Source organism: Harpia harpyja, chromosome 21, assembly GCF_026419915.1.
Source record: "Harpia harpyja isolate bHarHar1 chromosome 21, bHarHar1 primary haplotype, whole genome shotgun sequence".
Lineage (NCBI taxonomy): Eukaryota > Metazoa > Chordata > Aves > Accipitriformes > Accipitridae > Harpia > Harpia harpyja.
In genome coordinates, this window is record NC_068960.1 from 19,006,327 (window position 1) to 19,018,401 (window position 12,075).

At 51.2% G+C, this 12,075-nt stretch overlaps 1 protein-coding gene across 6 annotated transcripts in view; it reads left to right on the forward strand.

The window, feature by feature from the left end:
* LOC128134909 (ankyrin repeat and fibronectin type-III domain-containing protein 1-like) overlaps positions 1-12,075 on the forward strand; it is a 257,182-nt gene that overhangs the window by 62,398 nt on the left and 182,709 nt on the right. The window lies entirely within an intron of this gene.

Here is a 12,075-nt window from a genome sequence, read left to right on the forward strand (position 1 = left end):
CATTTAGCTTTTGTTGCTTGATTGAGCTGCCTGGGCTTTGCATATTAAACCTAAAGAGGCTTTTTAGCTTTGCTCTCCCCTGTTGTTTGCATCGCCGTGGCTGTGATCTATCAGGAAGGGACTCAGGGAGCAGCATGGAGAAGAAATCTCTCTCCCCATCAAACAGCAGCATGGAGAAGAAATCTCTCCCCCACCTTGCAAGGGGCCTCTCCACTAGAACCTGGCACATCTTGGTTCTCCATGGAGGTTTCTGTGCACTGGGGGACACCTGGGTGCATTTCCAGTTGCAGCACCCAGTAACCTGGCCACAACTCTGCAGCGCTCCTGGTCTCAGAGTGAGCTGCTGGCTCTGTCCTCTCTCACGCTGTTGTGGTGCGGGGCACCAGCATGTTTGCAGGGGGAAGTGATGTGGACAGAGCCAGGCATGCCTTGCTTCTCTGGTCCTCTCTGCCTCTTGATGCTCCTCAAAAAACCTGCTCTCATGGCTGTAGGTAGAGGTATGTTTAATATCTCTCCCATGAAAGTGCATGCGTGGGCCTAGGAGCTGACTGGGAAAATCAAGCTTTCTGGATCTCACAGGCTGGAAAAGCATGTCCGAGCTCTCAGTGTCATCTTTTGGGGTTTTGAGGCCATGTTGTATCTAAAGACAAGTGATGTGGTTTGCACCTGGTGTTCTTCCTTTATGCCTAGCTTCTGGCCCCCTTTTAAAGCTAATCTTTGGGATGAAGATGAGGTTGGGAGCTGACTCTTTTCTGCACAAACTGAGGTAGCATGTTTGTAGGTAGCTTGAGGTAGCTAATCTTTGCCTGGATTAGGCAGAAAAAAAATGGATAGTCATCCTTTATTTTGGAATGATAGTTGGATGGGGGTAGTGGGAGGAAGGGGAAATTATACTGGTATTAAGGGGAATTACATATGTAGCATGACTGCAGAAAACTTCTTCAGCAGAAAGCCTTGGCCTGTGAGTCACGGTTGCTAGAAAGACTGTTTGATTCCTAATTCACCCACTGTTTTGGCACTGAGTCACAGCTGGGTGGGTGTGCAGGTAGGAAACAGAAGCACCAGCAATACACACCGGGACTTGCGCGTGGAGAAGGGGAAGGAAGTGATTTCAGACAGCGGATGTGAATTTTAACAGCTTCTAATAGAAGTGGTGGCTGGCAAGGGGAAGATTTCTGAATGGAGGTTGTCCCTGTTTGCCCTTCTCAGCCTGCACCTGCCTGTGCAGGGCAGCCCCCGGGGTGCGTGGGGATGCCAAGCAGCCCAGCTCCTGGCTTGTGTGGCACATGGGGGGCTTTTCTTGCTCTGCTCACGGAGCAAATGCTGCTCTCCAGCTGGGAGTGGGTTTTGAGGGGGGTCCTGCTGGGCACAGGGGAGCTATGGGGGTGTTGCCTAGAATACTTTCTTTTTAATTATTGAAGTTTTTGGGTTTTTTTTTTTTCCCAAATTCTGTGTTTTCTCCTGTAGGAATAGGTGGCAATTATACAAATTTATTCAAAATATTTTTAGTTTGCGTTTTTTTGATGGGAAAGAATGCAGGCAGGAATAAGCAGCTGCTTCTGGTTAGCTGGCTATGGCAGCCATTTTGGTGTGAGGGGAGCAGAGCAAAGCCCTGACCCTCACCCCCCTGCCCGAGGCAGCTCTCTGGGTGCAGGCACCGCTGCCCAGAGCACCCATGTGCTTCTATGGGTGTTTGGTGCTTGGAAGCCACTGGAGCTGGCGTTCGTGCTGACCGGCTGCTCCGGGCTTGCTGCTGCCTGCCTTGTGCACAGAATTCAGGTGATCACCTCTGTTACACCTTTGTTTTGGCTGCAAATTCATGTTTGTGGAAAAACTGGAAAGCTTCAGTGCATTTTTCTGTTGCTTTAAAGAACAAATAACTAAAATTTAGATAATGGAAGGACTCTGTCCTGGTGCATGTTATAGAAGTCTCCAGAGATACACCCACAGCTGGCACCCCTGAGGTTGCAAGGGTTTGCCACTTGGAGCAATAGAAACTCACAGGTTATTTATTCCTACCACCTTGATTACCTTCCAAAGGCATAAAAACTATATCACATTTATATTCACAAGGAACAGAGGCCGTCTTTATTTTGGGAAGGTTTGCTGTTGAGGAAATTCCCTATTGTTGGCTGGGCTGGACTGCTTGGGATTTCATCCTCCTGCGATCTCTGGTATGGATGGCTGCAGCCTACTCCTGCACAAACCACCCAGCAGCCAGTAGGAGAATATTATCAGGGAATGCTTAGAGAAAATACATCCTGTGACCAAAGCATAAAAGCAATTCACACTAACGGTGCTATTAACCCCTTGTGGTGCTGTTTGATTAGGTACAAGTGGTTGTGCAGGGCAGGAAAGGAGAGCGGAGCCCCGGCGCTGGGCTGCAGGGCTGATCGCTGCAGAGAGAAGAGAAGTGGGTTTTCAGCGGGTGTGTGTTGATTCATCCCCCTGGTGCATATGTGTTGTGAGGCCCTGAAGCAAGCAGTTGTGCTGCCTTTTAATGTTCGTCTTGTCCAGAGAGAGGTAGGGAGTGTGGGAGCTTATTCAAACTGAGGATTTTAGGGGCTGTTTTTTCTCCTGAGGGGCAGCAGCAGGTATGTGTTTCCCCTGGCAGAACTAGCCTCTGCCTTCCTCTGTGGGTGCTGAGCTGAAATTGCTCAAAGACAGCCTGGCGGCTAAAGCTGTGCCTGGGCTCTTGCTTAGAAACAGGATGCTTTTGGACTTTGCTTCCCTTGCATCCCATGGGATGGACCTGCAGCCCAGGCCTGCAGGACAGTTTCTTGCCCTCCATGCTGGTGACGTTGTGCAGCGAGGCCCTGGGGCTGGCAGGGACTGAGACCTGAGCCTGCCTCGAGGGAAACCTGTACCTGAGTGCTCCTGCCTGGCCTCTGTGCTCCTGCAGCCGAGGCTGCTCTTCGGAGCCTGGCAGCTGATCAATCACCCTGCTGCGAAGACCAGGGGGTGGGCTTCCTTTCTGGTATTTTGGGGCTACTTGCTCTTTCCCTTGCAAGACAGATAAAACCCATTAATCCCCCCAGCCCGGGAGGGCAGAGGTGAGCACCTGCCACGAGCAGCTGTTGTGGGGGGTCCTGCCCTACTGTGAAAGCTCTGCTCCCAGCACCTCGTGGCATCTGTTACTCCTTCACTGAAAGCCATTTTTTTTAGGGATGTTACTGTGACACGTTGGAAGCATAAAAATCTGTCTTGTTGAATGGGCTTGTTGTCCATCTGACCATGGTGGTGACCTGCCTCTTGTGCTACTGATGCTCTGATGCTTCAGAGAAAAATGAAAACCAGCCTAAGGCTTTGGATGAAAGGTGGTGCCCAGGAGGGTTTAAAACAACAATGTGCTGTCCAAGTCTATGATTATAAATGTTTTTTGACCAAAACAGATGAAATAATTATTTTTGCCAGGGTTTAGTAGTCAGAGATAGGCTAGGTTTGCCATTGTTAGCCTCAAGTGCTGGAAAACTTGGTCATGCTGCAGAAATTACAGGATTTAAAACAAACCAAACAGCCCCGACAGATGTCTTGAGTGTCTTTTATGCTTTCTGTGCTGGAGCACATAGAGTTCATGCCTGAAGCATCTCCCCCGTGTTTGTCAGGAGCAGCAGTGTCCTTTCCAAGATGATCTCAGCAGCTTTTTGTCTCCTCTGTCGTGTGACTCGGATTTTGAAGCAACAGGGGAGACCAGCCCTGTGTCATGAGACTGGGAACAGGATCAGGAGTTTGGCCGTGCAGCCGGTGGGCATCCCTGAGAGGGGCTGTGCTGTGCTGGGGGGTCAGCAGTGAATGAGCATTGTGGCTCTGGTCCTGCCTCAGTGATTTTGTGCTGGTGCAGGGTCAGCGAGAGGAGGGCGGTGGGTGCTGGGAGTTGACTGCGGTGCTGGGTGTCACACTGGACCCCCTTCGCATCCTCCCTGAAAGGTGTTTGCAAATATAAAGGAGGCAGTTATGTATTCATCTTGCAAGTGAGCCAGCCTTTTAAAATTTGAGCTGGGATGCTTGTCTTCCATGTTACTTGCGCTTCATTAGTTTTTGTCTCTGAAATTTTTCAAGGGCAAACAGGAGATGAGTAATTGCCGCAAAAGAAAAGCCAGGAGTGAGGGCACAATGTCTGTGGTTCAGTGTCTTGTGAACCTGGGAAGTGGGAGGTTTTTGCTCTGTCCCAGCCTTTGGCAGGTCACATAACCCCTTCTCATCTTTGCTTTCCCCCATCTTTAAACATTAGTATACAGTTAGTAATGGCATGGCACTGAAAGCTTTGGTATTTAAAGGAACTGTATTATTGTCTGCATTGCCCTTCTCTGGGCCGGTTTCTCTTCCCTGACTTAACGTGCCTGTTGCGCAGCGGCTGCATCCCAAACACACTTTGCTGTCCTGTGCCTGACTCAGGGCTGGCTGTGTTTCTGAGTCATTGGTGTGTCCCTGGGGGTTGCATCCTGCTTGTGAGCTGACTTCCAGTGTGCAAGATCTTTAGGTGAGCTTCCTAATTAATCTAAAATACTCTTCTTAATAAGGTGGGGAGTGCAGCCTCAGCCCTCTTTTCTTCTGGAGAGTGGTCCATGAGCCTTTTTTGTTCCTTGCGGAGCATCCCAGATGCCTTTGGGTGTCCTCTCTGCTTCACAGGTGCCTGGATGGCAGAGCCTGGCTACGGGCACAGGGACCCTGGGGTGTTCCCAACACTGGTCCCTGAGGATGCAGGTCACGCTCTTGAGCTGCCGGGAGGGAGGATGCTCGCCTCCTCCATCGTCGTGCCGGGATTCATGCGTTCATCTCCGTCTGCCCTCTTTCCCCATTTATCAGAGAGAACTCCGTGAGCAGGATAAATGTTCACACTCCATAAATGATTCTGCTTCTTTCCCTGGCCCTGGGAACTTTGTCTTTGGACTTTGTTTTTGTTGAGGAGGTCTGGTCTGGGCTGGGCTGGGCATCTCTGCCAGAGCCCTCCCAAGAGCCCAGTGCCTGCTTTGCCCCATTAATGGTGTGTGGGTCAGTGTAGCAGGTGGGTAAGAGGGTGTCCAGGCCTCTCCCCTGCGGGACATGGAGGGGATGGTCTTGTGCCATTGCAGGGAACAGAGCATGTCTGTGCGCTGGGGTCTGGTTGGGGCAGGGTGACCGCAGGTGAGGCCCCCGCCCAGGGTGCACCTAAGCTAGGGAAAGCCCTGGGGGGGGACTGGGGATTGCTCCCTGCTGTCTGGGGATTTGGTTCCCTGCCTGCAATGGAGCCAGAAAAAAAAGGTTCTTTTCAGGAAGAAACCAACATACTTTGAATAAATGAACAAGAGTGTCTGACCCAAAAGTATTTCCTTTTCCCTTTTTAACAATTACATTCAAGTAAATGTTGAAATGGAAGTGTTGCTGTAAAACACAGCCACAGTGCTTGTGTTCAGAACTGCTGATGTGAAATGTTAGTGTGTTTTTGTTTTGTGGGTTTTTTTTTTTTGTTTGGTATTTTTTTTACTTTGTTTCCTTGAAGCAGTGTGTGAGGCTGGCCTGCCGGCCGGGGGGTGCCTTTGTCTGTTGACCAGCTTGGACTGATGGGATGGTGTCGGTGGTGCCGGGGTGAGTGCTGGCAGAGTACTGAGTAAATGCCTGCTGGGCGAGAGGCTGTTGGTAGGGTTGGCAGTTGCTGGGTGTGACACTGGCTGTGGCACACTGGAGCGCTCAGGGCTCAGCAGGCAGCTGCTGCCATGGAAAGGACTTTTGGCCTTTTTCTGGGAAATTTGGTAATTGGCCCCTAGCCCAGCAGGGTGGGTGCTGGGAGCAGGGCTGGGTCTCTGGGCATGGCTGGACTTGTAGGGGGGCAAGGGGTACTGAATGCTTCTCCTCAAAGTAGCTTTTCTGAAATGTTTTGCTGAGGCCCTGCCTGTGTTTCCTGGCACGCGGGGTGTGCGACCTCTACTCCTGCATCTCCCAGTGGTCCTTGAAGCCTGTCTCACCCATCCTAATTGAGTTTTGCCGGGACAGGAGCAATTATTCCCCTGATGCTGGGTGGTTTGTTCAGTGCTTGGGCGATGGCCCCTGCTGGAGAGTTGCACCTCAAGCTGGAGAGATGGCAGGAGAGGAAGCTTTTGCAAACCAGCTGGTGGAAATCATGGTATTTACCAGCTCACAGCTGAGCTTGGGAAGGTATTTTTATAGCTTCACATGGTTTGGGTTTGTGGTGTTTTTTGTTTTTTTTTTTCTTTTCTTTCTTTTCTGAACTTGCAAGCTGAATGCTGTTTTCATTTTTGTTTTGCTTTGAAACTGTTTCACAGACAGATAAAAGATGCTCTGTTTTCAGCTGTCATCCTCTGTTCTTCAGCCGTTACCTTTTAACAGCATGAAGTTTTGTGGAGGCTTGGCTCGAATTGGGAAGAGAGAGATGTCGCACAGCTGAACTCTTGTGCCGGCGATACCAGCTGCGCTCTGCGCAGGCAGCAGAAGGGGTTGCTGCTGCCTCCTCTCTGGTCGCAAATGGTTAAAAAGTAACTGAGCATGGTTGTGTGGTCCCCAGTGCAGGACTAGGACTGTCCAAACTTCTTGTGCTCCAGGGATGTTCTTGGGAATAGGGAGGACATGGCAGCAGCATGTTGCAGGTGATAGAGAGGAGCTGCCCAGCAGCTGTGCAGGGTGAGGAGAGGACTGTGCACAGGGCTTGGCTGTCCTGTGCAGTGATGCTCAGGCTTCTCTGCTAAAATGGTTGCCTCCCTTGGTGGTGTTGGCTGCTCCTCTCTCCTGCTAAAAACATGGTTCTGCATGATGGGGGGGTCTGGCTGCAAGGAAGTGGTGGATTGTTGCTGCTTACTGCCTGTGGGATGAGAACTGGTGCAGGTCTGCAGCTTCTGTGTTGCCTGCTGGATAGTTAACTCAGATACATATACTGGGCAGTGAGAAAAGATTTTTCTGTTCGGGTGTTTTTTGAATGCAAAAGGAAGATTTCTCAGTGATTCTCTCTGGCTTTGCAATTCACAGGGTCACTGGAAAAGTACCAGTGACTCACAGGTTTGCTAACAGTTGATAAGGTTTCCAGAGCAAACTATGTTGATTTGAACATGTGTGGATGCCCTGTGAAGGCTACGCTCTTCTTAAATCCTTGGGTTTTGCTTTTCGAGGCCACCCTGTATTTTTACCTGGCTGTATCGCTTCCTCTCAGATTCCTTCTCTAGGCTTCCTCACTGCTGTGCCATCCCCTTAAACTTCACTCCCTGCCCGCCGTGGGGCTCTGCTGCTGCTTTGGGCTTTGGACCACACTGACTTGTGTCCCGGAGGCCGCTGCCACCGTTGCCTTGTGCTTCGGTCCAGAAATGGCTTCTGAAGCACTTGGAGCCTCCTGTGCTTCACCTCTCCTCCTGCTGCTTCCTTCTCCTGTGAAGCCCCTTTGCAGAAACCAGTTGCAGGTAGATGTTGTCTTGTCTCCTGCTGTGATCTGGATGGGGGTGAAGGAGATCATAGCACAAATAGCTGCTCACCTCCTCTTCCCCATGGCACATAGCCTTCCTGCAGCAGAGCTCACAACGCGGTGGGTGCTGTGCGCTCCTGGGGTGCCAGAGGCACAGCCGTGCCTTGCTTCAGGCTCTGGGATCCAGGCTGGCCAGGGCCTGCAGTCTGGGCCAGTGGGGTGTCTGTGATCCAGCTCTGCTCCTGGCTGCTTCCCACAGGAGCAAGCTCTGTCTCTCCCCTGGGCATGGACTTTTTTTTTTTTTTTTTTTTTTTTTTTGAATCCTTGTTTACGCATGGGGCTGTGTGCTCTTTGGGATACGTGTTGTCCCCCTGTGCCTGTCACCTTACACCCAGCTGGGTCTCTGCAAGCTGTTTTGTGCAATGGATGTGGGTGTTTATTTTTTTCAATTTTGCAGCCTTTGCTTGTGGTAAGAGGCAGTGCAGTTCAGGCTGTGGAGGAGGTGCACACTGCCTTCACCCTTGTCCTCAAGCAGAGGTGTGTCTGCCCTTGCCCCAGTCCAAGACAGGGTTGTGGTGGGTAGTTGCTCCTCCTGGCTTGTGGCATCTCTCATTTTCCTGAATCCAGCTGAAACCTTTGCTGAGTTTTTAAGGTCAGGTTGCTAAGTTACACCTCCTTGGAGGAGCAGGCTGTGCAGCATGTTACAGGCAGGAGCAGCCACTGGCTGGGAAGATCTGGGAGTGGTGTCCCTTTGCAATAACTGGGCTCTCCTGGGCCCTATCCCTGCCATCCTCTGTCAGTCTCAGGCTAATCTCAGTATGTCATTTAGCTGTTCTTCCCCAAACCTTCAGCTTTATAAGCTTCCTTTGCTCAGCAGATTTAGTGCACTAATTGACTGAGGGTGTAGAAGAGCCACCCACAATTACCTGTGAAATTCTGCGCGGTCCTGCAGGAGGAAGAGCAGCCGTTTGGCTTCTCCATCTTCTTTTTTTGAATCCTTATTTGCCTTCTGGGGCTGTGAGCTTTTTGGGACATGCGTTGTCCCCCTTGGAGCTTGGAAATGGCCTTGCATGTCAGGGCATATGGCTGTCACCAAGCCACAGCTCTGGAGCAGGCACGCAAGGTCCAGAGCAGCTGATGCCCTGATCCTCCGCCCCTCTCTCTCTTTACCCTTGCTCCCTGGCTTAACCTCCTTCTCTCCTTCCCATTTTCCACGAGCAGCCTGGCTCTGGGAAGACTGGGGGGAGCTGGATTAGCATGGTGTGCACTTGGATTTGAGAGCTGCTGGGACTGAGTGCTGTGGCAGGGCGAGGGCTTCCCTCTTCCCAGGAATGGGACATCTCTGGAGGGTCACCATCCTCAGGCATTTCCAGGAGATGTGCGGGAGGCTTTCTTGCTCAGTTCCCTGGGAAATCATGTAAATCGGTGAGGTTTTTTGGGGTCCTCTTTGGATTGTGAGAGCAGTGGGTTTAGGGTTATTCCCTGCCCCCCCCCCCCCCCCCCCCCCCCTTGCTATTTGTTTTGTTGCTGTGTTTCTGCTGTGGCTGGTGTGGTGACTCCTCCATCCTTACCCTGGGCAAGCTGGGGACTCTGTCCTCTCTGGGTTGGGCTGGGAAGTGCACTCTGGAAAGCAGCTTCTCCCACATCAAAATAAGCAGGGAGGACAGGCTGGGTGTGTGTGTGCAGTTGCTTGCAGGAGGGATGCAGTATCTGGCTTTCCCTGGTTTAACTTGCATTAACCTTTTCTTTGTCCTTCCCTTCCCTTTATCTCTGCTCAGCTCTTCCCCTCTCTTTCCCTGGGGTGATGGAGAAGCCATCCAGTAAGGACATCACCATGGGGAAGGTGCCGGACACAGCACATCTTTTGAGATATGTTCTGTCTCTCTTTTTCGCCTTTTTTTGTCACAGTGGCTTTTTTTAGCCTGTTTGCTTTCAATAAAAGCCTGGGGAAGCAGCACCCGTGTCCCCTGGGTGTCATGGGCTGTGGCTCCAGTGAGGGATGCTGGAGCAGTCAGCTGGGCTTGGACCCTGCTTGGCACAAACAGCTTGTGCCCTGTGGCTGTCCCCAGGGCTGGTGACAGGGGACCTAGCCCTGGTGACTGTTCTCACATTTCCCCATCTGGCCGCGGACTGGAAGTGATGGAGCTGTCACTGGGCTCCTGCCTGAGCTTTCGCATGCAGCCAGAAGGATTTTTCCACCCTTGTCAAGACTTGATTATGTGCTCTCCTTTCTACCAAAATGCTGAACAGCAGCTAAATATAGGCTGTAACAGTGTTGATTATGGCTTTTCTAATTGAGCTTTACACTCCATCAGGGATCTTTCCTAATGGGATGTGGCATCCTTGATAATGCCTAGCTGTGGAGGCTGCTTGGGAAGCATACGTAGATGCAGTGTGACTTCCTGGTGGCATCAGGCTGACATTTGCTGCTGAGGCCTCTGGAGTTGTGCTTGGGATGGTAGATCCACGGACCCAGAGCGTGCTTGGGAATTTGAGTTCAGATTTCAGATCTAAACAGGTTTCTAGTTGCTTGCTCTTTCTGATATAAATTATTGTCTGCAGCTATACAACTTAAAAATTGCTCCTCTAAGGGTGTGAATTCTTCCCTTTTTACCCCCATGTGATTTGTGAGAGTGGCACTGTAGGCACAAAGGGCTGTTAGCACTTAAAATACTAATGCTGTTCTGCAGGTGATGGAGCTATATGCAGGTGCGTTTAAAAGCACTGAGATTTACATGCTGGAAAAAAGGAGTGTTTTGAACTCCAGCAGAGCCCAGGACTCATTTATGCAGCACAGCGATTTGTTAAGTTACATCCCTGTTGTCTTGTGCCAGGGAAATGTGTTACAACGAGAAGTACATACATTTTACTGAAATAGAAGCAACTCGGGATGCTAATTCTGGCTTTGTATCTCCTGGCGTAGCTTGTTTTCACATCGATGCAAGTGAAGCGTGGAGCTTGGAGTGGGCAGGATGGTGCTGTGCGCCTGGTGCAGCTGCAGTGGTGCCTCTACAGGGCCAGGGCAGTGCTGTCCCTGCAGCTGTCCCCATCTCCAGAGCGCTCAGTGACAGCTCTGTGGAGCAGACCAGCATCACTTGGGAATCAAGGGCGAATGCAATTAATGCAGAAATTAATAAATTTCTGAACCTAAGTATTGAAGCGTGGTCCCCATCCCTGCTCTGACGGACGCATCTTTTAGGGTCTGGGTAAGAGGCCCCGGTGGTGAGTGCAGGGGCTGCCTGGCTCCTGGTGGCTCTGGCTCCTGCCCTCTACCTGAGTGCTGCCCGTGTCCGTTGCAGTGCGCCTGATGCATTGCTGTCCCGCAGGAACCCTGCATGGTGCCGTAGCTCTGCCCCAGCCCCCATGTTGCTGCTCACCTGTGAATTACATCAGATGCCAACACCAGTTGGGAGCTGCTGTCACATTTGTAAAGGGAGTGAAAAACGATCATAATAAACGTAGCGGTGACAGGCAGCCACTGAGGGTCAGGAGCTTTTGCATGATAGACTCTCCCTGTGTGACCTTGAGGACTAGCTTAGTGGAAATAGGATAAAATTTAGTGCTGTAATGTGCAGGGAGGCAGAGCGCTTGCCCTGCCGTCCACACTGGGAGCTCAGCTCTGTGTGATGCTCCGGGATGGGTGGAGGATGCTGGGTCCGAGCTGGAGGGAAGGCAGGCAAGGGGTGTGGCAACAACCATGGGGAATGAAAGCTTTTGTGAGAGGAGGCTGAAAGAACTTGCCTTAATCAGCCTAGAAAAATGCAGGCCGAAAGGGGCTGTGACTGTGGTATAATGGAAATTAATCATGGGAGCAAACACTGGAGAGGGGGAATAATTATTTAAGCTAAAGGTTAATATTGGCACAAGAACAAATGAGCATAAACCAGCTAAGAATTGAATTTTGGATGGAAACATGAAGGTTTCATACCATTCAATATGAGATTCAGGAACAGCCTTGTGTGAGGAGGGAACCTCTGCTGAGCCCCCTCGGGGTGTGCTGGGGAGGTCGGTCAGGCTCAGGTGCGGGCTCTGCGGCAGTGGGGAATGGGGGACAGCCTTGGGGTGATCCCAGTCTGTAGCCCTCAGCACAGAGTGGTCCCCCCACATCTCCTCACACCACTAGTGCTGCTGGGCATCTGTTCCTTTTTATCACATTTCTGGGATTTTTGCAGCATGGCCTGGGCTAGTGTCATCCCTGAGGGCAGCACCTGAGGACCATCCCGTGAGGGAGGCTGCGGGGTGAAGCAGGAGAAGGGGGACCTGTTCCCATGCCCCACTGCGAGGCTCGGCATACTCTGGGGTTTTGGAGGAGGCAGCAGCTTGTGGTCATACTGCTAGCATGTTGATGTGCATCTTGGTCACCCCTGCAGCTTTTGAGCCCCATCATCAGACTTGGTTGAGTTTTAACCCCACAGAGACCTTGAACTTGTGTTTCTACATGTTTCACGACACCTTTGTGACCTCTACAGTGCCTGCTGTTTGAGTCTGTCTTGCTGTAGTCTGGACCTTCCCCATAGCGCATATGCCTGGGACCCCTGAATGACGTGGTTTCTACCACAGATTCTGGTGTCTCAGAGATGCTCAGCGCTAAGTGGGGTTTTTACTCTCCTAAAGGCAATTTGTGTCAATTCAGTCTTGGACCCTCTGGTTTGTTTATTTTCTTAATTCTGCTTATCTGTGAGTTTTGAGGT